Source organism: Anas platyrhynchos, chromosome 9, assembly GCF_047663525.1.
Source record: "Anas platyrhynchos isolate ZD024472 breed Pekin duck chromosome 9, IASCAAS_PekinDuck_T2T, whole genome shotgun sequence".
NCBI lineage: Eukaryota > Metazoa > Chordata > Aves > Anseriformes > Anatidae > Anas > Anas platyrhynchos.
The window spans coordinates 22,578,701-22,605,395 of NC_092595.1; the positions used below are offsets into that span (position 1 = coordinate 22,578,701).

At 41.7% G+C, this 26,695-nt stretch overlaps 1 long non-coding RNA gene across 1 annotated transcript in view; it reads right to left on the reverse strand.

The window, feature by feature from the left end:
• LOC106018641 (uncharacterized) overlaps positions 1-26,695 on the reverse strand; it is a 245,013-nt gene that overhangs the window by 204,014 nt on the left and 14,304 nt on the right. The gene's annotated exons all lie outside the window — the stretch shown is intronic.

Below are 26,695 nucleotides of genomic sequence, written 5' to 3' on the forward strand. Positions count from 1 at the left end.
TAGCATAGGAAACATACAGTTCAGAAATTTCTTGGATACTTAGTGGGATACACCACTACTCTCACTCCTCTGTGCAAGTCTGACACACACCTGACACAGACTTACTTTACTGGCACCCCTCACAACATGAACATCTTTCTTTTTTCATTTTGTATCTCCTTTTTTTACTGCTGCTTTTTGGGTGGGTCATCTAGGGGATCCCTTATTTACCACTCTTGTAATGCTTCTAAAGTCTTTCTGAAATCAGCCATTCTGCAGTCATATTGATTCATATACAGTCCTTTTTTGTACTTCTAAATTGATTACCTGTGCAACTAATTAAAATCATTACCTCTAGTAACTTCATTGCTCCATGGAGTGTGCCATGCAGTACAGCTCATCTCAGATTTCCCCAGTATTCCCCATTAGAAGTCACCATTTACTTCTCTCACCCATACTACCTTCCTCACTAGAAGCAGAGCCAAAACAAACGAGGAAATCTCCTCAAAGGGTTGTTTTGCATCTCCTGAGACTCACATACCAATAATAAAAATAAAGGAAATGTCAAACCAGTTGCTGCTTAATACTTTGTAAATGATTAAAAAAAAAAAAAAAAAAAAAGGCACAATTAAAGGAGGAGGAACATTTGCATCTCCTCACTATTCCCCTGGTTACCTTCTGCCAGATCTCAGCATATTTGTCGCTAGCAGAAAAGCAGCAGCATTCATTGTGTGAACATGAAGACACTGAGTCAGCAAAACGTAGTGCAAAACCTCTTTCTTCTCCATTTGTTTAGACTCAAACAAAAGGGAAGAAGACATGCCCTTTCCAAAGGTGCTTGCTTGTCCCAAATCATACCAGCAACAGAACTGTTAGCAGTAAACAAACAACACTCAGTATTAAACAAAGCTATCGACCTGCAGAAAAGAAGCACTGTTTTCACAATACTCGGGCAAGCTGTGAGGCAGAGGCATGAGGCAGTGATACGCAGCTCTCCTTTCCCAGCAACAGACACTCCTCTTCTGCCCTTCGCTAGCCAAGCCCGTGCAAACGCAGCTGCTGGGTCTCGTTACCCAGAGGAAGGTCGTGGTGCTGCCGGTCCTTTCAGATGAAGGAAGGTCACTGCGTCTGCGTGTTCGTGGCAAAAGCTGTGTGCACCTACAGGACGCTGAAGGACTGTCCCTAAGGAGTCTGTCCACAGTACCAGGCAGCACTGACAAACAGGTCTTAGCATTGCCTAACGTGTTTGGCCAACACGACTTCTCGTTCCAGCCTTGGCACAGCACAGCCACTGCGGCCACGCGGTCAAAATTCTTCTGATTCAGTCTCTGTGGGCAAGGAGGCAATGCTGCTCCTTGGAGGGTCATCACCAGCAGAAACATCTAATCTCTGCTGAGATAACCGTAGCGTTACGGGACATCATGTCATATTGCAAAATGACTTCAGGGACAGTAGATGGCCTGGGCGCATGGTGAACTCTGCAACCCATTCTTGCCTTTGGAAGGAGCAGAGCCATTTCAGCACTCAAAATAATAAGGGACGTCTGAGAAAAAGGATGCCACATGACTGTCTGCAGAAATGGGAAAAGGTGTAAATCCATTCCTTAAATTTATTTTCCAAAGAAGCCAACAGCTTTGCTCTGCCCTCTACACACCTTCTGACAGGCAAACCGAGTTGCAAGGAGAGGCTGCTTTTAATCATACAGCTCCAGAGCTTTGCTGCCCCATGAGAAACAACAAGTGGTTTCCAAACCAACAAAAGAAAATTGGGTTAGGAGTGACCTTTTTCCCCACTCCTACCACAAGTTCCTGCAAGTGAGAAACTCAATAAAGCATTAAGGAAATGAAATGAAATAATGAATTGGAAAAGCTATAAATAAAATGTTCAAGCTGAAGTGAAAAATTGAAAACAAACTGTTACAGTCAGAAAGTGCAATAGGCCACAGATTTTTTTCAAAATCCTCCAAAAACATATTGCCAAAGAGCTACCTGGGAAAGGGGGGGATGATGAAAAGCAGTCCAGCCGGCTTATACTCTGAATTAGCAGAGGCACTTTAAAAATATTTAAGTTCAATGAGATTTCCTTGTGAGCTCCAAAGCACTCGAGAGTCATCATCAAGGCTACATCAGAGAAGTCATTTAGGATTGCATGGAAGATTGATATTTATGGTGAATCCTATTTTGATGAAAACATCGTCCCATATTCTCAAGTTCTTTTTACAATCCCCTAGCACATGTCCTAGCAGTCCTTGGGGCATATTAGAGCACTAGCATTCGCCACCATTACAATGGCAGCTCGTAGCTCTCTGTTTAGACTGCAAATACAATTTTGTTGATGCTACATGATCTGAATTTTAAAACTACAGCTTTCAGGGCACTGGCACTTACTCACATGTTAAGTCAGACAGTTGTGTGCTCCCATCTGCACCACAGAATACTCTCTCTTTGTTGGGTAGGTAACAGTTTTATCCGACAAATATTTTTAGAACATAGCAGCTGAGCTACCATCTATTACCACTTGGAAGGAGGGATTTAACCTCAGGGCCTCATCAAGTTTTCTTGCAGGTACTGTTTCCACACAGCCTGCTTCAGCTGTGAGCAGTGTTATAGAAGTGACTTTTCTAGGGGAAATTTATATTCTACGTTTCCAAAATCATAGAAATGCTGTCAGAAAATACATTTGTTTATGTAATCATAAACATAATTTAATTTTAAAAATGATTTGTTTATCACTTATAAATGTGAGAATTTCCAGAGGCAAAAAAACAGCTATTAAAGTCAAATATAGTACTGTTGGACTGAGAAGTGGGAATCAGGAACACACCAATATACCAGTCTTGATTTCTAGTGTTGGCTTCATTGTTTGTTTGGTTGTTTGTTTTGGTTGTTGTTTGTTTGTTTGTGTGTTTTGTTTTGTTTTTTTCACTGCAGTATCAATGACCTTGACTATAGGGAAGAGCAGTACTGAGGTGAGAATTACCACATGCACAACAATCTCAGGTTAGACCTACCATGAGGCACAAGTTGCTTAAAAGAAGAATTCGACATTTAATCTCTCTTCCTCAGTTTCCTCGACTATAAAAGGGGCATAATAAATACTTGATTTTTTAATTACCTCCTTGGTGTTTTCAGTGGTAATATGTTAATGTTAAAATATTAAATATATATATATATATATAATTAACATGACAGGAGTCTTAGCAATGAAAAAGTGTCAGAAGTGTCAGAGTAGGCATTAGACCCTACTCTCATTCTTTCAGTCCTTCCAGAAAACATTTTGGAAAAAATTATATTCCCAAGTGGACATTATAAACATTTTATTATGTACTTCCCTGGAGTTATACTAGTCTCTGTCATGGAACAATCAGGAAATAAGCACCCATTTTTACAAGAGTGCTGCAGGCTTCTCTGTATTAAAAAATCATTCAGCCTGTCTGTTGCAGAGACGGTACAAATCCTGCTTTGGACTGGGACAGTTACTTGCAGTGGGCATTGATTGCCCAGTGAAAATGATTTCTTGTTTTGTAGTCTTACTGTTTGTATGGTATTTTCTGAAATCATATACAACTTTTTCAGACGTAAATTGCCTATCTCCTGCTCTTCCTAGGCCAAATTTGTAGTTCTTGGGCAAAATCCCACTGGAATATATTGCATTTCCTATGTCTATCTGTTGGTTCATATTGACTCCTGTGCTGGGAGTTAAAAATGCAGTGACTTTGGTGACCCAAAACCCAACTCAAATTCCCCACTCTTGCTTACTGAGCAATCTAATCTAATCTGGCTGTCACACAGTTGAGCTCTTCAATTTCAGCACTACTTGAATTCATCTTAGCCACAATTATATTTTGAACTGTCTCTTTTCTGTTTTTTGGCATCTACAGTTACAACCTTAATAAGAGTGAGTTGGTAGGAACAATCAAGCCAGTGAAAAGAATAAAACTATGACTCAAATATTAGCCCCAAGTTGTTGTGTTGTGTTTTGTTTTGTTTTGTTTTGTTTTGTTTTGGTGGTGGTGGTTTTGTGTGTGTTTTTTTATAGAAAAATTAGAGCTTCAGGCAGAGATGGGCAGCTAGGTCATTATTAAATAATATTAACTAAACCCTCTGTCTCTTGTCCATCTACCATTTGTTCCTCGGGTCTGAGAGACAGAGAAAAGGGCATCACTTTTACTTTGCCCATAAATATTCTTTGCTAAGTGAATAGAGGTAGAAGCTTGGGAGTCCCTTTTCACTCCTGATAAATTCACAAGGAAGTACAGCAGCTGACTGACTAGCTCAACAAGCCTGTTTTCCACAGATAAAATTAAATGGTGTTGAAAAATTATATCTGTATGAATTACAAGGTATTCCAGACTGTTGAGTACTTGAGTTTGATCCAAAGCCTGTGGCAGGCATTGTAAAGGCTCTCCTTGACTGCTGTGACCTTTACATTGGACTCCTCCTGATGAGTACAAACGAGGATTTAGGAACTCAGGTTTAAGCATCCCTGCTTTTCAAAATCTTGGACTATATCTTGCCCTTAAGTCATTTTGCTTTGCTTTCAGAGCTGGTGTGAAAACCTTATGGCACATCCACACTACACAATGCAGAAATCCCTGCACCAGCTGGTGTGAGTACCCAGCATAGCACCATGCTGAGCCATTAGCTCGGGTCCAGGGAATAGTACAGATATATTAGCATGGCATTACGCCCAAGCTAATGAGCTCAGGCTAGCTCTGCTTTATACTGCCTTCATCCAAAGCTAGCTCCTTTGCATTTCTCTATAGCCCCACACTGCAAAGAGTAAAAACTTGTCTCTGCACCGCTGAGCCTTATCTGTTCCATGTATCACAACCCTGCTCCCGCGGACCCAGTGCTGCTGGAATGACGTTTCTTTGTCTGAATTCTAAACACTTCAATATGCAATAATGTCTGTTCCTAAACTGAACCGTATTTATCTGTCCACACATCTCAATCTACAGAGCACCTGCATTTCACAACATTTCCTATTCTGTCTTCAGTATTTCACATGCTTATATTGTGTGTGAAATAGAGTTTTGAATGAATCCCAGTAATTACCAGTTAGCTCTTGTGTCCTTAGTCTTGTGGGGAGGGAAGAATTCTTCATTTTAGTCCTATCACCCAGGCCAAAACTCATTTTCTTAAAGCAACACTTATGTATTCTCCTTCTGTTGACAGAAGATCGTCTCTTGAATAGCAGGGAGTTTATCACTGAAATAGAAAATTTCATTGGCAAGACAGGTTGACTGACAGCCATCGCAATTAACAGGAAGATTTCAATTGTTATGCATTTTTGTGCCATTGGCAACACTGATTATTAGCGGGACGTGCACGCATGTGAACATAACTGTATTTGTTACTTAGCAGTTCTACTGTCTCATCACTGTTAAGAGATTTCTTTCTTCCTGCTTACCAATTCCAAGCGACCAAACATACGTCTTTGATCTGCCTGAAAGGATAAATATCCTACCTAGGGTCTGAGCACATGAATAGCTAAGCAAAGATCCTGACACAGCAGAAAGCATTTGCACAGACTCAAGACAAAGTTTAAATGCTGAAATGGAGCAACCAGAATAGAAAACACTGAATGGCGCAAACTTGTAATTACCAACAGGAGCAACATCCTTTCCTCATCAATCCTCAGGCATGCTTAGATTAAGCCATAAAGGGTTAGACGGTTCTTGAGGGATAGTGTTTCAGGGTTTTTTGTTTAATGCTTTGGAGCTAAATCACGCTTGCCTTTCCCAGGGGTGCACAAGACAAAGAAGAGGCCAGATGGAGCCCTCCTCCCCTCCCTGCCACACCTGGGCAGGGGCCAGCCTCAGCACGGTGCCCAGGGGACGCTGGCAGCACGGCGGCAGCCCCGTGAGCGCTCTCTGCCAGGCCCTCACCAACCCGCGGGCAGCAGCAGAAGCAAATGGTCCCTCTATTGTGCAACCAGGCAGCAGAGCATCTTTGCACTCGCTGCAACACCTAAATTATTGCAGAGACACAGTTCAACCCCTTCGAAGCCCCGATGCCTTTCCTTTCTGCAGGCAGCCACTGTCGGGGGAGGCCGCTGCCACCAGGCCTGCCTCCAGGCACGCAGCCTGCCATGGCAGGGCCCCAGGGAGGCTGCCCAGGGAGCACGCTGTGCCCACACTCCCAAAGCAGCATCGGCTGCTGCCTTCATGCTGCCCGGGGAAGGAGCTGCAGGTTCCCAGCAGGATACTTCAGAAGGTGCAGCCAGCAGCTGGAAGGATTTCAGAGGCAACGCGCTGTGAGTGAGGGACAGCACTTGTGAGAGAAGCACATGAGACAAGCTTCCAGGGCCACAAAACATCTCCCTGGAGCCCTAATAAACAAGGTAACTTAACCCAAGAGGCCTTCCTTCTGGTCCATGACACAGCTGCACAAGCAGCCACACACTGCAGGGCTGACAAACGGGAACTTGAAGCCCAGCGCCCACAGCGCTGCTGAGGGCGAGCCCTAACGCTGCCCTGGTCATCGGCATGGGGCACACAGCGGGGACGTGCATTCAAGGCAGGGACGCACTACAGGATTTCAGGCAGGAGTATCTGAGGCAGAATCTGTCCTGTTTTGAGAGGAAAGAAGACACATGGCCAGCTACCATGCAGCAAAACAGAAAACGGTGCCTTATCTGTCCCAGCGGAGGTGCGTGTGCTGCCCACACACAGCCAGCCAGCCCCACGGGGAGCTGCAGAGCTGTGGGAACGCACGAGGTGCTTCTGGATGGCCAGGAGCAGTGTGGGGTACATACACACGTGGTCGGCGCTCAGCGTGAGAAAGGCTTCTTGCACCAGGCAGCTGCAACCGGACTGTGCAGCAAGAAGAAATGAAAATATGGAGAAAAACAAAGCACAACCTAGAAAGGACATTTCATATCACTGGTTCCACTTCCTCACTTTGTTTGATCTTCATGGCACATAATGGAGAGCGCCTGGAGCCAAAAGGAGAACCTCAGAGCCAGTGCTGGCCATAGGAGAGTGAAGACCCCCTGTCACTCTGTCCTCCCCGTGTCCTCAGGGAAGTGCTGTGGCCAAGTGACGTGGTTCATCTCACCTGTTGCTGAGGAGGTTAAAGCCATGCTGCAGGTTCGTTCGTTCTTTTTCTTTCTTTCTTTCTTTCTTTCTTTCTTTCTTTCTTTCTTTCTTTCTTTCTTTCTTTCTTTCTTTCTTTCTTTCTTTCTTTCTTTCTCAGGGCAGTACTCCAGGAGCAGAGAACTCTATCTTCCATCTAAAATAGAGCAGTGCTACCAGTTACCTTGCCCCGTGTGAAGCAATGCTGTAACAGCCACTGCAGCCTGCACCAGCAAGCACCAGTGCCTCAAGTCACATTTGTGAAGTTCCCAGCGGCTCCTCCTGAGCTGCAGCACTGGTGGAGCCTGGAGGGCAGCCACCCCAGGGCTTGGATGAGGATCCTGCTCTGCGTTGTTGAACTTCTCTAGACTTTGGACTGTGTTTGGACTTCTGGACTGTGTGCTGGACTTTGTTGCTTCTCTAGAGATGATGAGACTCCACAGGCTCTTTCAAGGACGGTTAAACCAAATGGACAAAACACATCACAGGAGAACCTGGGAAGGAGCCATAAATCTTCAGCTTGACACAAGCTGGCAAGAATTCCCAAGTCTGGATGGCAAATTGCTCGGTGGGCTTCATTTGTACTCAAAGGTTTTCTTCACACTGCCACAGCATGAATTTCACATATTTGGAGCTCATTACAGGTTTCACGTGGGCCTACTTAACTCCCCTTTTCCTTTCTCTCTCCTAACACCTACTCACCTTTACCGAAAATTTAGCATCTGTGCAGTTGGAATATTCTGCAGCAGACATTAAGGACGGGAGCCAAATACGTGGCATGGCATGTCGGGTGTGTTACTGACACCGTGACCAGCTCGCTGGGTACACCGGCACACCTGGCTCCAACGCAAGGCTTCAGCCTGCTGGAGGGGACCAAATCCCCCTGACGCCCGCCGGAGGCTCTGGTGCTCTTCACCTTTATCTGACTCCGTGCACACAGAGAGGGGGATGACAGCCAGCCTGCCCACCGGCACTTGTGCAGGCTTCCCCTGGCCACTGGCAAGGAGCTGCTGATGAGAACCCAGTCTCAGAAATACAGCTTGTTGTGGGACAGACCCCTGCCCACCTTATCAAATCAAAAGCCACCTTCCTGCACACAAGCTGAGAGCAGATTTGACTGTTAAGAAGCATGCAGGAAAGGACAACAGTATACAAGGAGGATAAAATTCTGCCCTCTCAGCATTCACTAAGAAGGGTTTTATCCATTGCTGTAACTGTTAGAATTCAAAATAAATCTGTGTTCTTGCTGCCGGCAGTATCATCGCCCCTAATTCCTGCCCCTCTTCCCAAAGACCCTTAATAGCAAAGGTATTTCACAGGCAAACATTTCTTTTTTGAAAGGCAGAGCTCATCTTATTTTAGTACCCAGCATCTATGCCAAGACTTCACACTGTGCTGAATGCATTACAACATCTACCAAAAGTGCAAAATACATTTTAAAAATGGTCAGGCAATACACTGAATAGTTGTGGTTTCTGAACACTTGCCAGTTTTAGTTAGAGGTTGTTGGAGTTTTTTGTTTTGTTTTGTTTTGTTTTTTTCCCTGTGTAACTTATGGGCACATTGAAAAAGATGTGTAAAGTGTTCTTGCAATCTACTATATCAAAGCAAGTAGATTTGCAAATGCATTTGCTCACTGAAGCACACCACATTCAGAACTCTGCCTATAGCTCCCTCACCCATAATGTGTTGTTTTCCCTTTTCAACACGAAATACCACACAAAGCGGTTATCTTTGACAGTTTTCCAAACACCAGTCAAAGTCTAGAATACAAAAATCTGGTTATTTGAGGGAACAGGATGCTGTGACAAGCAGAGTAAAAGATACAGATTTTTATTAATTTTAAAAACAGAAGATAGGAGAAAAAAAAAAAGAGCAGGAATGATAAAGAGCAAAATCTAGCTTGGGATGAGTCAGAATAACACAAGTGGTTTGGTTGCTGAAATTACCTGCAAATACTGGTTTGCAGACAGTACAGCAAATACAAACCAGACAGAGGAATCAGGAATCAGATCCAGTTCTCATAAGAAATCATGGTGTGAACCTTTCCTGAATTCCAGTGTAATCTTGATTTGAGTTTGAAAATAGGTTTGCACGATTTTTTCCCATTACTTATTCATCATGGGCGCTTCTGGTGAAAAAGAGCAGTAAGAAAAGCCAGGAAAGCAGCAGGCAGCCTTTGTAAAAGAGACTGAAACAGGATTAGGGCTCTCCCTAAGGAGAAGAAAATAGCTGCAGATGAGTCGAGTAAGAGAGAAATCTAGACGAAAGCAGAAGGAGCTTAGGAGATGTTTAAAAGCCCAGCAACAAGTACTACTGGAACCCCGACTGCATTAAGCAGATTAAAGATGGCAGATCAGAGGGTGTGAAACCAGAGCTGCTTGGTCATTTTCTGACAAAGTTGTTTTTCAAAAGAAAATGCCAATTAGTTGAAACCAAAGCTTTTGGCAGGGAAACACAAACTGACTTTCTCTGGAACATTTTCTTGGGTACAAGATGGAATTTCTGAGCAGAGAAATCATTCCCCAAGAGCAGCCAACAACCCCATCACTAGGCCAGTGCCCTGAAATAGCATTCAGATCCCCGCACCAGAGGTGAGGAAATACCCAGCCTAACGGTGTCCCTCAGTGGTGCGCCCACCTGATTTCACAAGGCATCCTGCGGACATCCCAGCCCAGCAGAGCTGTATTCGGGTGGACCTGTGCCCAGGCTAATCAGCCCTTCTGATGCACCGGGGTCATCCTCACAGAACAACTCCCACCGCCCCCCTAATGTCTCTGCACCTCCCTCCCTGCTGGAACTACCTCAAGCACCACTGGACCCCAACGTGCGACCACACCTCTGGCTTGCTCAAGGGCTGGACAAACCTCGGGGCAAATCCAGACTCGCTCTCTGGTATCAATAGTTGTTTTGCTTAAATGCTGTCACTTTATTTTGAGAACGTTACTAAAATGCAAGCTATATTCATGCATTCTAGTATCTTATTTACATACAATTTATAAAAATTCATATAAACATTAGTTTAAAAGCTGAAAAAACATTTTCTCATAACCGAAACAAGAAAACCAAGAAGAGATGTTAATACATTTCCTCACCTAACATTTTGTTCAAAGCTGTACATTCACGCAAACACCTCACAAACTCCGATTTTACTAATACTCCGTTTCCCCAAGGAAAACTCTACAAGTTAAAATCAAGCCTGTCATACAACGGATGTATTTTTCTCTGCATATTTTTTATTTTCTGTTTTCCAGATTCTATTTCATCTTCCCTGCCAATTGTTCAGAGAGCTCTACTACTAAACCTTCTGCCTTAAACATGGTTCATAGCAAAGGTGAGCAAGCAAGTTAGCTCATTACCAGAAATGGTCCAAGGTGCGTGCGAACACCCCTGGAAAGACTCTGGATGTGTGCAGAGAAGACACACTTACGGATTTCTATCCTTTTTTACAGAGAAATGCCTGGCTCTCATGGTTCTTCGACAGGTGAAGCTCCTGAGGAGTCCCAGACCCCGAGCTGGTTCTGGGTCCTGGAACGCTGACTGCATCAGACACTTTCTTACAGAGTGAAAATAGCTCAGCTACTGATCTTAATAACAATATTACTCACTGCTGCGACTTAGCATGCTAACTATTTACAGCAAAATTTACAGTCTGACCATTAGTCAGCCGTTAAATTATGCCTCGTGATAAAATAAGGTTTAGATCTGCTTCTTGAACAAGTATGATCAAACTCACAAAAAGTGAAAGCAGATGGGAAGTTCTATTGCAAAATTGCTGCAGAAACAAAAAAAGGGGAAAAAATCAATGGTGTAATTTTAATGAAAATAGAATTCAGATGGAATGAGATAATGTGCAAATCATTTGGTGAAAAATACATCACCAAATATGATTTAAGAGACATTTCAGTGCCATGGTTACTCATTTAATTTCCAAAACCATGCAATGTTCCATTATTGTAATAGCTTTGATTGGCTGTGATTCTGCCAGCAAAACTACTACAGTATTGTTATAATGATAAATTTTGCTGCAAGAAAAGGGCTATTATATAAGACTGACTCTTTCAGATATTTATAGAGTGAGAGTTTTTATTTATTTATTTTAAGAGGTTATAATGAGAGATGCTGGATTGAAAACAAAGAAAGAAAGAAAATTGGGGCCAATCAATATAATGCTCTCAATTAGCCTGAGTTTTTCATATTTTATGTCGTTTCAGGGCTTCAGAAAAACACAGAAGGAATCTACAGCTTCTATTTTTTTTTTCAGATGTGTGCTTTTGCCTCTCTGTTATGAGAGTTTGCTGATTCTTTTCTTCCGTCTTTCCTGCCTCCTCTCTCATGTCCCTACTTTTCAGCCACCTGAGATTTTGGACATGAAAATATGTTTTCCTGCCAACGTTTTTCCTTTTTTTTTTTCCAAATACTATGCAGACAGGATAACAGTTTCCCAGAAATAACCTATAAATACATTAATATCTAGCTAGCCACCCATCTATATAGATAGATAGACATAATGTAGCTGTGTGCAAAATTAATTTTGAAGGTCATGCAGCATCACACAATCCCTCCATAATAAGCCTCAAAAAGAATATTCAATAAATGTAATATTACATATAAAGTGCAATAAAAATTTCACGCGGAGGTGCATTTTCATTTAAATTTCACAAGTGTTGTGGGAAATGCCTTTCATCACCAGTCCTGAAACCTGAGAGCAAAACCACCGCTTTGTGCTAGGAAGTTCAAGTGTAAATTTGTAATATAAATCTTCCTCGGGCCTTTGGGGGTAAAATAGATTAGTAGGCAAAAGCAGCAGAAGTAAAAATATAGCTACAAGCACATTCTGCAACAAATAAAAGCAACAAAGAGGAAGGTGTACAGTCACAAGCAAGTCTGCTAAAATTATATATTCTTGTCTTTTAGAATATAATCCCAAAAGTTCAGAATTAGGATCCATTAATGAAGAAGTTAATGGATTTAAGAAGCCCAGAAAACAGGCTTCTTTGTGTAAAGTTTTATCAACCTGCTGCTGTTGGTATTTTCCATTAATGAGAATGTGCCTAGCTTTAATATTTAAAGAGAGACACTGAAGGTGGCCCACGTCAGCCCTAAAATACTTGCAGAAGTCAGGCATCAGCCAAGGGACTACGAAAGCTCTTTCTGAAAAGGCCAGGAAAAGATAACAGAACAGACTCACAGATTCTACCATTTTCTTCAAATTGCCAAGCACTTTTTAGGGCATAGCTGTGCATAAAAAGCGTAACACCATACACTCGGTGAGACTCATAGGCTTGTTGTATGGACCTGCTCCTAAACAAGTTTCCTTCTGCGACTTTCCCCTCACGGCAGCAGGTGATGCAGCAAGTGGTAAAAACTACTGCTCAGGAGCTCCTCACCGCAAGGCAGGACCTCGTGCCTCAGTGATCACCCATCATGAGCCTTCAGCATAAAACACCCAGTACAGCCCCTGAGGTCAGGAGGTTCTGGGGAAACCTCACTGCTGCTGGTTTTTGCACGCTGCTGAGTTGTCACGTTGTCACTGGTGGGAGGCACGAGGTCCTTCTCTAGCAGCCCGGCTGCCCTCCACGCAGCTCCTACTGCCAGCCCACAGCGTGCTCACGTTTGTCAATGTCTGGGTACACTGACTCCTGCAGCACCAAACTTGTGGCATTGAGTCCACCTGCCCTTGCATCCTTTGTGTTGCAACTCTTGGAGCCTGGACAGCAACAGTGGTGCTCAAAGATGGTGTAGGCAAAGCCACAGGCTGCAGGGCCAGGCCAGACTTACAACACCATCACTATCTGTCTCCAGCCAGAGCACGCAGTATGTATGTAGAGTCCAAGGAACAGCTTTCTCAGTAGACATTCTGGGCTATCTTAGGCCACCTGGACACACTTTCATGGCTCCAACCAAGGCTGATGTGCTGCTAGACTCCAGGCAGCCAAGCCCTTGCATTCACAAGTGGGTGAGTGTAGAAATTACTCCATTAATGGAGTAATCTACACAGACACTTTGAACTACTGTAAAAACAACATGCTACCTTTTTGTCATCTCACAGAGGGTTTGAATTAATGACTATGCATCCCACCTGTGTCTGTGTGTCATAGCCTACTTGGCTGAAATAGTTACTTGAATCCTCACTGAACACCTCGCATTACTACGGCACACGGAGCTGACTCAACATCCCTCTCATGCCATGCTCAGCACGGCAATATTTTGGGACCTTGGAGGGTGATGCACTGGAGGCTTTGAGAGTAAGTTTGTAGGAAGATGATTCAGAATATGAGTAATTCCAAAAAAGCCTCTAGATTCATTCCCATCTGCCCTACTCCCACACCACACTCGATGTGTTTCTTCCCACTCACTAATAACAGCTCTTGCCTCCTACATGCTATCAACACCTGACTGTCTTTTCTCACTGCAAAACAGTAAGCTCTTATAATGCATTCAAAGCACAATTTTGTCTGACACATTTTTTTTAGCTAATTCTGTTAAGACTTTTTTCTTTTTTTCTTTTTTCTTTTTTTTTTTTTTTTCCTGTTAGAGCTGTTTCATTTGTAGGAGCAAATAAGCCTGACTGTCTCCTGCCACAGCTGCTATCTTCCCTTTATTCAATACACAGGGCCAAAGCCCGCAATAGGTTACACTTCCCAGAAAAGGCATGCCCTTCCCCATACACACTGAACCTGGTGAGGAAACCAGCCAGGTACCAGCCAGGTAGCTCTCCATTCAAGCCAGCAAGACCTATTTGATATGCTGTGGCAAGCAAGCAGCTGGAAATCGATTCCTATGTGGGCAGTTGTACTTACTTCAAACACTGGAAGCAAAATCCACAGATGTCAGGCAGTGCTTTTTTCTCCCCCTTGAAATACTTGCCAACTCTTTCCCTTCTGGGTCTGTCCTCATTGCTGTAGACTTTATAGTCCTTAGAGGCACCTTATAGTCCGATAGACCAGGTTGAAAGAAAAAAATGCAGTGGGGAGAACACAGTTGGCACTCCCTGACCATGCGGGATGCAGTACCCAGCCCTGCTCTCAGATGTAGGGCATGTTTCCTTTCTCAAGTAACATCATTATGGCACTGGGACTCCTGGCAAGCCATGAAGGAATCTAACTAGCCAGAATGCTTTAATGCTGTTTTAGGACCATAATGAATCAGAAAGTTCTGCCAATATTAAGCTTTTTACAAACAAATAAACAAAAAACTCCAGCCAGCAACATTTCCACACAGGCTCCTCTATTTTTAAAGTGTTTGCTTTTCCCACCTAATGACTAAGTTCATCAAGAAAAAATCAGAGAAGATAGAGAAGCTGGGTTTGAAAATTTCTCCATGTGCCATAAAAAGTTTCAAAAAGCTCCAGGCTGACTAACACCATCGTGCCAGAAAAATTATGAGAGAAATACAGGCCAGCATGAACTCTAACCTTAATATTACTGCAACTTTATCCACATATTTTACCATGGTTTCCTAAAGAAATAAGGCTCATGTAGTAACATAAAGCCAGCTTGTCTGTATCTGATTATAAATTCCCTCTCCTCCAGTAACTTCTGAAGCCATTGGCCAATTTCAGCCAACTTTTCCAGAAAGGCAGAGGTTCAAGAAATAGACGCCTCCTGTTCCTAATGGGCAGATAAGTGACCATCTCAGACCGAGGCCTTTCCTTGCAGCCCCACCAGGAAAAAGACTTGTTCTGAAAGTTTAGGAGCAGCTTTCTAGTGGCTGCTCTTTGTTTTCCTGGGTTCTGATAGATGGTGAATATAAAAATACTGGCAAACACAGTAGCTGCAAAAGGCTCTCGCATTACATTGCACAGGGGCCCTTGGGTGCCTCCCCTCAGTTGCAGAAGACCAAAGGGGTGGAGGTAAGAAAGAGATCCGTGTCCGTGGATATATTCTTGCATCAAGCTTTGCAAAAGCTGCCTTCGTTTGGTTCCATGTTATTCTGTGTCACAACCCCTGTAAGTGCACTTTCTGAGCGTGACATCTGTGCTTGCAGGGGAGGGAAGGCAGCACTCAGATGCACACAGGTGTTCCTGTTGTAAAGCATGTGTCTGGAAAGCTGAGCGTACAAAAAGAAGTGCCCTTTGTGCACTCTTCTGGGAGCTGGGAGCCACACTAGCAGCTGCACAATTGGTGGACAGTAAGCAAGATCAGATAGGTCAATTAGATGCAGAAGTTAGTGGCAAAACATCAGCTCCAAATTTCCTTTAGCATCCACATTCTGAAAGAGCACAGAACTTCGCCAGTCTCCATATTTACTTGAAACTCAGCAGGTTTTCCACAACCAGGATTTTCCAGCTCTCGTATAATCAGTGTGCAGTGCTCTCTTTTATAAGACTGTTGTTTTCTGCTTGCTTAAATAGGCTCATTATTTGTTATAAATTCCATGTGTTTGCAGCCATGATCAGCTGATCTTACCCCTTGATCTATCTCTGCAGAGTTTTATCAGGCGTAACACTGACTGAGCTCTACTGCCGTGTCCATAGGGAAGAAGGAGCACAGGGGAAGGGAGTTCAGTCTTCTCATCCCGCTGCCCAAACAGGGCACGTATCGACCATCAGACCCACCACGGTTAGTACAGCAATGCCAGCTGGTAGCCCGGAACAGACAGGACTGAAGGGAACACTACGAATCAGCGTTATGTTTCTTAAGCTGATGCTTAAGGCTCAACCAAATAGAAAGCTCTTGGTGCCAGACACTAACAAAGCAGAGAATGAGAACATCCCTGCGTTAGGCACAGAGTCACCCTGATATATCAGTGCTGACAAAGGAGATTCCTTGAAATCTATTCAACCTCAGAGGTATTTTTGAAAGTCTGATTCCTCTGCTCCTTGACTTCCTCCAACTCATGTAGTAGATCCTCATGTAGAAGTTGGCTGCAGACAAGGAAGTCCATTCAAGTTTTGTCTGTAAAGGCCATGACATAGGTAAGTTTGAGCTACCTAGCTTAGTAGGCTGCTCACAACAGCATGGAATCCTACAAAGGCTGCAAAACACCACCAACCTGCCTGCCAAGTAAATTTCAATGGGTAAATCTCCAAACTCTTGTGGAAAGATTGTTTCCAGTATTTGAGTTACCTGGTACACAGAAAGCTGAAATCCTTCCATAGCTTGCCTGTACTTTCTCCATCACGTGTAAGAAGAAGTGGCAGAAGAGGCCAGAGGTCAGGCCACAGAAATTTTCAATTCAAAGAAACAAAACCGAGTGATCAAAAGTATGTGCTGCAGTTGCAGCTGATACTAACTGGTGTGCATGCACCTCCTTCTCATTATATTATATTTTCTTCCCCTTCATTTATAAGCTTCTCCTGAGCCCTCACACACTGTCTGGATACTTTCAAAATCCCTTTCTTCCAGTCTGCACTTCCATTTACCATCCCTCTGTTTCTATTTTTCCCTCCCACTCCATCCAGAAGGCACTCCCAACCCTGAGACATTGCACTGCTCCTTTTGTAGCACAGCGCATCAAAGCTCCGGGGTTCCCTGTCCTGTTAACGATATCAGGCAAAGAAATGCATCTCTGAGATTATGTACCCTTTGCCTTTTGCTACCATATAAAATGAAAGGTCTCTCCATCCATACCTTCTCTATCTAAAACACTCCTGGGTTAATACAGACGTAGCTTTCTTCACTTTGGACACTGGCTAACCTCTCAGTTGGGCTGCTGTATCCCAGACCAGCTTTCATACTCACTTTCCAGAAAGGTCTGACAGGCAGATCAGCAGTTTCAGCCCACCTGAGGGCAGCTGGCAGCTGGTCACTGTTCCACCCTGGTGGCCCTCTCAATCACGAGGCCTCCTCAGGCCACAGCGACCACACTGCCTGCTCATAACCAGGACTTCAGTCAAAATCACGCAAGTCACCTTAAGTTTTGCAAAGAAAGCCAAAAAAACACTGGTGCACCAGCACAGCTTCCAGGGACATGGCAGTGCCATACCAGCTCCATGGCAGCATGTAGGGTTGAAGGCACCCTCTGAGCACTGGGACCTGCTGTGCCTCGCAGACTGCACCCCAAGGCAGACCCTGATGAAAGCTGCTACTGCAAACTGCACAGAGCACCGCCAGAGCTAGGAAGGAAGAAAGGCTGGAGGAAGAGCAGTTTGCAGTTTCTATAATTAACAAACACTAAGTTTGATTACAGGTTTTTTGTTTGTTTGTTTTTTGTTTTTAAGAGACTTGCAGTCCTCTGCATGCTTCCCTACCCTTCAAGCAACCAGACTCTACAGCTATAGAGGAAACCCCTACAAACTGCTAACCGTGATCTCTTACCCTTAGGAAATGATCAGAGCATTGCACGGTTTCTGTGTTTTCATAAATACAGTTGAACAGTTGTGTTACAAAATGTCAAATGAAGCTCCACTGGGACTTCTGTGTTTCTAAATGACAGAATTTCCTTCGCAAGTAACTCTGGAATAGGCAACCTTCCAGTGCTTAGAAAGGACTATTCTTTTGCCTCTGTTTTTTCACTATCCAAGAGAGGCCCTTTTTGATCTGCTGTTCATTCCTGGGCAATGTTAGCTTTTGGGTCACTGACCCATTTTGATCCTCTGGGCATGGCTGAATCTTCTGTGCTGTAAGAAACAATCCAAGCCCACAAACGTGCTGCATGGCAGACAGGTAGTACCGAAACTGTTTAGAAAATTCTTCCATCCTGTACATATTTCCCTAAGCAAATATTTATTTAACTTAACAAAGTATTAGAGATAATCACTATAATTTTCTTTAAACATATCACTTCAATTTCCTTTTAAAACCACTTTATTAGTTTTACCATTTAAGGCATACTAAGCTGAAGCATCATACAAAATTGCCAGTGTAGATGCAAATGTCTCCTTCTAAAAATAGCCAAATAACACTCTCATTTATAATACAGATACATCAAACAAAAAGTGGAAGCTAGTCGTTTCAAAGTCTTTTTGGCATGCTTCCATAATAATGAAATTGTTTTATTCTGAAAACTAAAAAATCTCAAGCATTTAGTCCTGGGTATGGTGGGCTATGGTTTTCATTATTCACACTTTCTATGTGTATGAAAGAGATCTGCTACATAATATTTAAAAACATTATTAATATCTGTTCCACAACTATCAATAGCATTGTACAAATCTCTCTCTATATACATAATTTTCCTCGGAATTGTGCTCACAGAGCTTGTACAAACCTAGTAGGAAATCTGCGTTAGTTTCCAAATCTGAGATGCTCTTCCAACATTTCCTAGGACGCCAATGGCCAGTGCAACAGAACTAGAATGCTATTACTTCTCAGAAGATGTTCAGTTATAGAAGATTAAACATGCTGTAACTGCACTAACTCTGAAGGAACCAAATAATAAAGTGAGAAGCAAGCAAAGGCAGCTGATTCCTATCACCGACCCAAGAAAAAGACCAATTACAGCACAGAGTATTCATTGCAATATTCACCGATCCATTCAGCTAGACGAAAGAAAACAGCAACATAGAAACATGCATTCTCCAGGAAGGTTTTACATGTACAGAAGCCAATGATATGTGATAGCAAGAAAAGGCTCCCAAACTACAGGAAGAGCTGATGATGATTGTACTAACAAGGAGTTAATTTAAAGTGTGAGAACTGAAGGCAATTTATTTGTCTAAGATCTTTCAACTCAGCACCATAAGGAATAGGAACACGGAGCACTCTGTCAGGAGATGTATTAGGTCCAGCAAGGAATTTGTTAATATTTTACGTCCAGATTCTCAGTTTGAAGGATTGCTATCTTTGGCATCTAGTAAAGCCATGAATACAATAAAGTTTGGAGCTTTACTGAAAAATCAATTTACAAAATCACAACAAGAAAATCCATTATGTGATTTGAAAAAGAGCTAAACACCTCTGCTGTAAGCATGTGATAAATAGCAAGGTAGCAAACTGGGTCTACTGAAATTGCCAAAGTAGCAATATAAGAGCTCAAGTCTTCTTTAATCCTCATCTCTCTCAAAGAGAACATGAGGGACCTCTCAATATTCACAGGGCGTTCAATGCAGGGATTGCAACCAGCAACAAAAACTGGTCTTTGGAGGCAACATTTTCTCTGCTCAGAGAAAATGTCTACTGTGAATGAAAAACTGAAAACTGAGCACTTTTGTTCATGCACTGCTCTAGAGCCTGGAGATGAAGATGAGCAGATCTTCCTGTTCTCATCCTACCCCACGGGTTACTCCCCTTGCTTGAGCTTTCTCACCCAGGATGTTTTGTTCAAACAACTCCTATAAAATTTTGTTTTACTCTGCATCTTTGTTTTCCCACTCAAACAGTGAATTCTGAATATAAAGCTTAAAGAAGACCAGGGAAGGACAGCGGGAAAATATGGCCAACAGTCATTATAATAGTTTAGTCAAGCAACATTTTCTCTGTTCTTCAAAACTAAAACAAGAAGCCCAGAACTCCCCATAAGGGGTGGGTGCTTTAAAACAGTAAATATTCTAAGACCCAATATTCGGTTGAAAAAACAACTTTGATGGAAAGTGCTTAATACACCTCACAGTAATATTGAGGCACATCTGCAGCTGTGCAAAACCAGAGAGAAAGCTAAACCAACTACAACCAGTGGAAACACTCGGTGCGAATGCCAAGGCCTGCGGTGCCTAAAGATGCTGCAAATGCCTATGAGCTAAAAGATTAATTTCCTTTTTTAATGTTGAGGCCACATACACACCCTTGCTACATGAGTGGATCAGCTGAACTGTACTAAACGTGCATTAATTCCAGGAAGATGGACACATGCCTGTAGCACGCTAATACGGAGACATTGCTCCCCTTTCAGTTAATTATTTTTTTTTAAGTTTTCAACACAGGTGTCAAGAACCTCACCTACATCCTTAATAAGTCCCTAAATCAGAACCCTTGGACTAGCTGTCCATAAACCAGGACCTCATGTCCCCCAGAAGCAGAGGGAACGTCACTGTGATGGTGGCAAGTGCACCTTACGCAGTGGTTACAGAACCGACACCTCCGCAATTATGGATTTGCTCACACAAATCCTAACAGAAACATCTCTATCGATTGTAAAGAAACCAGACAAAATACTTTATTTCATTTCAAATATATCCATCTTCTCCTGCCTAATTTTGGCTCATTTCTCTCAACTTTGCCAAATTTAGGTATTTTCTAATAACTGTAAAATATAAACAAGCCTTTTGGTAAGAAGTGCGTGCTTCAAATCCCAGTTTCAATTTTTGAAACTATACAATCCTAATTTCGTGATCCGACAAAGGGCTCTGTGCTTTACCCTTCAAGCATTCTATTGCTTCTTAGGGAGTCCTTAAAAATGTCTTCACTGTTTAAAGACTTTTCCTCCTATTCCAATTTCTTTACCACGCTACTGCTGCCTCTCCCTTACAGTAGAAAAGTGCTCTCTGTATTTCCTTTCCAGTGGTGCGGAACCTCTAACAATTAGCAGTTCCTACTTGTCTCTGCTCTGCCTCCCTTTTTTCTCCCCTGGCAGTTGCTGTTCATAAAGTAGATACCTGTCAAATGCTCAAATCAGTTACTCAAAAATAAATTTATTTAAGTGCTATTTTTTAATGGGCATTCATTTGAGGGGGGAAAAAACATTGCATTTTAATATCTTTCATTTGGTGCACAAAGCAAGACTATTTTAATAAATAATTCATATTAACAGAACACAAAATTTATTGGACTAATACTTTTAGAAACACAAATGAACACAATGAGATGGGATGTATACATACACACATGTATTCAGCTGTATTGTATTTTCAGATTCCCATTAGTACAATATTCCTTATCATCTCTGATCTATGAACACTTCTGTCTACAACAGGATAGAAAAGAGATTTCTTGCTAACATATCTCTCAGTAAATTAGATAAGGGAAAGCAGAAGAGAACACACTATATCCTCCTAACTCTGAAATTTGGTTTGTTATGCAAATACAAGCAACACCAAAAGTAAAGACATTTAAAATTTTTTTTTTCATCTGCAGTTCTTGCAGTTCTGATTCTTTTCAATTTACTCTTGGGAAAAAAAAAAAAAAAAAAAAAAAAAAAAAAAAGGCTCCACGTATACGCAACTGCAGGAGGGAGTCTGTATTAGTATTAGGTATACATATCCAAGCAAAACCCACAGGTTTCGTGTGGCTCCAGTTCTAAAGTACTGTCTAGGAGAGAAGGCTGAAATGAAGGCAATCCACAAATACTCACAGCACAAGGAAGGATGCTGTCAACCCACAGAAAAATTAAACATTTCCTAGCATTTAAAAGTCCTAGTTATAAATTTGTTATCTGTGGAGGTCAGTCCCCGGGCACCACTTCAATTCTGATATTGGGCAACAAAATTAGTAGGGCCCACATGCAGAGCAAGCATGCAGAAAAGAGCACCATTGAGCATGGGCCTGGAAGCAGGCTCGCAAAACAAACGTGGCTCTTTGAAATCCCCAAAAGGCTGCTGAGTCGCCAAGCACATGCACTCTCCTCCCTACCCCCATGCATAAAATACACCACGAGATTAATTCCTAGTACTCATTTGGCCAGTGACCTCATTGAGAAGAGCTTTAAGTCACTGTTGAAAATGTGCATTTTCTACAGAAACTCTATAAAAAGTAAATTAAATTAAAAAGAAAGAAAATCTGTAAAAAGGGAGAAAAAAAAATGCTTCTTTCATCTGTTCCTGTCTTCCTTATTATTTCAGTGTTGGATGTAGAAGAGTAAATAAATCTCATTTTATATCTGTGACACAATTCCCAGCTGTGGTTTCCTCAAGTCCTTCCAAAGCAGCTTTTTGGCAACTTAAAATGATTTGGCACCGTCATAGTCACAGAAAATATATTTTATTCCTGAAAGGATTATTCAAAGTTTAACTGGCTGTAAGAGCGCCACATCCGCTATGACTCTCCGAAACTGAACCCTGGGAGAGCTGCTTCTCTGCTGCCTGATGTATAGCCCGCACACACGGTACGGAAATTTCCTCCCGTATCCTCGATTGGGAAGCTGACAGCTTTTTTTCTTGTCTCCCATCCTACAAAGCAATTATTTCAGTGACAGAGAACCGGAAACCTATAGCCTTTCTAAATCACTTGATGGAATGATGGAGAAAGTATAGGATTTCCGCAAGGGCTGGGGAGCACAGGCTGCACGCCGCCAGAAACAGCGGTACAGTGGTGGGCATTGTGGCAGTTTTCAAGACTGGGATGCTTGGTCATGGGAACTGCACTGAAACTCCATTTTTAAGACTCTCTTAGGCTCTTCAACAGCCCAAATTCAGCTCTGAGTCTGGGTCCTCCACCGCCAAACTTGAGCTACTGCTATGGGGCAAAACCCATTATAAATCCACAAAGAGCTTTTCCATTGAGATTGTGACACAGAAGTGTTTCCATCTCAGTATCACCTGAATAGGTACCATTTACTTCTGCAGTGCTTCTCTAGCATTTCCCATTTATTTACCAACTGAAGAGAGAGAAATCCTCTGCACTGCCCTGAATTTCCCATCACAGCACCTGCTCTCTGTCAAAGCCCACCTAGGACCCCCAACACGCCCCCCTCCAGGGGCTGCCAACCGCTTTGCAATTCTGTGTTGTTTTTCAGCACGCCAGGCACATCCCAAACAGTCAAACCCACAACCAGATGGTCAACACACAGGGGAAGACACCCACAGACTTTAAAAACAAACAAACAAACAAACAAAGACATAAATCAGAATTCCCACTATTTAGCGTCTGGTTGTGTTTCAGCATTTAGGCCAGACCCTGCAAAAAAGCCTGAGAACACATTCACAATGAAGGAAAACATTCCCAACCTAGCTTTTATTTCTGCCAACAGAACAGGTTGGGAGGGGAGAGGGGGGGAAGAGGAATAAATCTTAAAAGCACTTCCTCCCCCCTGCTCCACCAATGCATTATTCATAAAAGCCAGGAATTATTTTATTATTTTTTTTATTACCTGGGGATTTCATTTTTATTATGTTCAAAGGATTTTTGCAGTGAGCACTCACTCCCCTGCAGGCAAATATTCAGGGGTTTCTTTTGTTGTTGTTGGGGTTTTTTTGTTGTTTTTTTTTTCTTTTTTTTACACTGCAGTATAAATTACAGTGAATATCTAAATAACACCAGCAAAACCTCAACAAAATCAAATAGCCAAAAACATTAGGGACAAATTGCCCTTGCACAATTTATTCCATTGTTTGGTGGAACTCCACAGAGAATCTGGGGCCCCTGGTATACTGGATCTAAATTGATTTATTCTTACTATCACAGGGGAAGTTCATAAGCTAATCTTTTGTATAAGTTAGATCTACATTAAAAATATCCTAGCAGGCTACCAAATGGCTATTTTTCCTTAACTGCTGAACAGAATGATTTCTACAAAGAGGCGAGGGGCATTAAGGTATCTGTAGTTATTCTTATAAACCTGATTAGTGATGACAAGGAATAACCCCAGTTTAAAAGAGAAAAAGAAAGAAAAGAAAAGAAAAGAAAAGAAAAGAAAAGAAAAGAAAAGAAAAGAAAAGAAAAGAAAAGAAAAGAAAAGAAAAGAAAAGAAAAGAAAAGAAAAGAAAAGAAAAGAAAAGAAAAGAAAAGAAAAGAAAAGAAAAGAAAAGAAAAGAAAAGAAAAGAAAAGAAAAGAAAAAAGAAACATTTTACTCTTAGGCCATTCTTCTGATGCTACCTCTGTTTGTTGTAACCGCATTTCCAGTCTGAATCAGAAATACTCCAGTAACCTATCTTGTTCTGAAGAGCCAAAATATTTATTTTTATTTGACCTCCTACTAGGTGCATTCACGGGAAAACAAATGGATTCTACTTGGGGCATGTCCATTTGTGCCTGTATCCCAGAAACCTGAAACCAGGCCAGCATTCTTCTGATTGAATAAAGCTGAGATGTCTGGGTTAAATCTGTTGTCAATATGCCTTGCTTATACAGTGAAATAGTTTCTTGTTAAGCAAGACAGAGATTTACTGTAGGCAAGATATGGACTTCAAATGCATCAGCATGGAGGGGAAGGATAGAAATGTATTAATTCTTCAAGAAACACTAGATAAAAGTACTGTATACCTTAGCAGGGAGCTCTTTTTCTATGAATAATCATGGTCTTGAGTCAACAGACTTTGCCTACTTAAGCTATCTCTCGCATCAGAATCCAATTATAGCAAAGCCTACAGAAAACAGGTTTGGCACACTTTAATATTTTGGTATTGATCTAATTTAGCTCTGGTTTCAATTACAACAGGGAGCATTTTATCAAGAGATAGACTTTGTCTGTTGGACTTTAAATTGCTTTTTTCCTTATTGTCTCTGATCTCACTATCTGGGTATTTTTGCCACGCTTATTGCTGCGGTTTATTAGAGGTTTCACCCATTTTACTATGAACTTCTTTAGAGGAAAAATCAAATCCAGCTTCTCTAAGTAAAAAGGATTGAACTCAATACATATAAAAAATGGGCTGGGGTTTCTGTAGCAACCATTCCACAGTGATGCAACTCGATTTGACATCAAAGAACAAATGTATCAAGTCATCCTGACAACTGAAATACTTGCTGTAAGAGGAATGCATACATATATCTGGAACAAAGATGGATTATCCTAAGTAAAATGAGCATTTTATTTAGTAATATATGTATACCGTATCATCCTACTTGAGGCATCTTTTCTCCCATCAACGTGCATAACTGCCACAAAAATTAGCTGAAGTTATCCACAGAAACTGAGAGGAGAATAGACCTCTTTATTTAGTTTTCAGATGTACGGAAGAATTATCTCATTTTCCATTTAATGACATACAGAAGATAATATGGAAGTAATTTTCTTTCTTCCTGCTGAATTTGGCTTTAAACTCTGCAGCTTTCCTTCTTACATTCATTGAGGGGAATGTCATCTCTGCAACCCAAAATAGTTGCATATATTTATAACCTATATCTAAGAAGTTACCCCTGGTTAACAGTATGCTTCTTTCAGCTACAAAACCTAAAAGCCTGACAACAGGAAAAATTTGCTGCAGTGTGCTCTCCCAAACTACAAATCACATATGTCGATAATCTGGAATGTTTGCTGAATTAAAGGAGGATTATGAAATCATAGCAGTGATTAGAATCATACACTGCTGCGGGCAGATAGCTGGAGTGTTGAAATTTCTAAAAAGGAAGCTGTCAAATAGTAGGAAGCAATTTGCAATGATCCATAGCTTTGTGAATAAAATCGCAAACCTAGTGCTCTGTTAAGCTCCAAGAAGTGATAAAATTTGAATTCAGAGTTTATAGCTCCAAAAACAAGCCCATTTCATGGACTGCCACAACTTCTAGGAAAACTTCACAGAGTTAAAGGAACATTACAAACTCACTGCCACTGAAGTACAGTTCCTAGCGTTTCTTCAAATATGGTAAGGCATGATACTCAGGGGAACTGTGTTTTAAAACTCCCCTTTGGTATTGCTAGATGTGAGATACGACTATTCTGCCCAAATCAGAAACAGGCAGTGCATCCCCCTCCAGTCTGAACAGCAACAAGAGCAATGAAGTGTTTTTGCCAGAGGTAGCATATACCTGCCACTCACCTCAGATGTGGAAGAGGAAAAATGCACCTGAAAATTGCAGCTTGTGCTCTTGGGACTATTTGTTGACTTCTTTCCTAGGTAAAGTTTCAAGTCCCTGCCCTGCCAGAACAGTGTTGAAACACCAAATGGTATAAATCAATTGCTGGCATTAAAAAAGAAAAGTAACCAACACTCATTTTTGCAGACACTGGAAAAAGTGGAAAGGATTTGCACAAACTATTCACACTGAAGGGATCAGCTGAATTTGGGGTACGTGTTAAAAGAAAAAAACATTAAAATCTCTCTCATCTGTCTCAAAAACCTCAGCCTAGTTTTGTCCTGGTACCATGAAGCTCATGGTCTGAAAAACTACATAACACAAAACATTTTCCTCTAGAATATCTATGCTGAACTTCTCAGCAAACAACCAACGAAGCAAAGGAAGGGCAAATATATTTTTGGATTTACCAGATAAGACTCATGAAGACAGAAATTATAGAAAATCTACATTTAGGAGGGAAAAAAGAAAAAGAAAAAAAAAAAAAAAGAAAAAAAAGGTTTAAAAACATCCATGTGCATTTCAATTGTCAATAAAAAAAAATAAAATAAAAATTCATTAACTTTCTGATTGCTGTTTTTTACTTTAATGATCACTGGCACATTGTTTTTTTATTATTTATTTATTTATTTATTTTAATTCCAAGGTTCTGAATCTGTAGAATAGTAGCTAATCCACTTGGGTTGTCTTGGGAGTCATCATGGGACCTCTGCCACTGCTTGGCTATGACAAACAGTAGGCTGCAGGCAGGTTTTTGCTTTGAACCCTCAAATTGCTCGTATAGCTTTTCTAACAAGAGATACTTACACCAGAAAGCCCCATGGTTATCACTCCAAGTGGAAGCCCACTTGCTCACCTGAATGCATACTCAATACATCTTCCAGCTGCAATATGCCAAAGGCATTATCACCTACTATGTAAACATGGACACTGTATAACCATTGTACTTGCCCTTAAGAGTATGGTCCTCCCAGTACCAATACGAATTCCTGTAGCGAGATGTCAGGTGAGCATTAACTCAAAAGAAAAAGATTATTCTATTCACAATGGTTATTCATGCACAACCCATTCCTAACAGGATTCTGA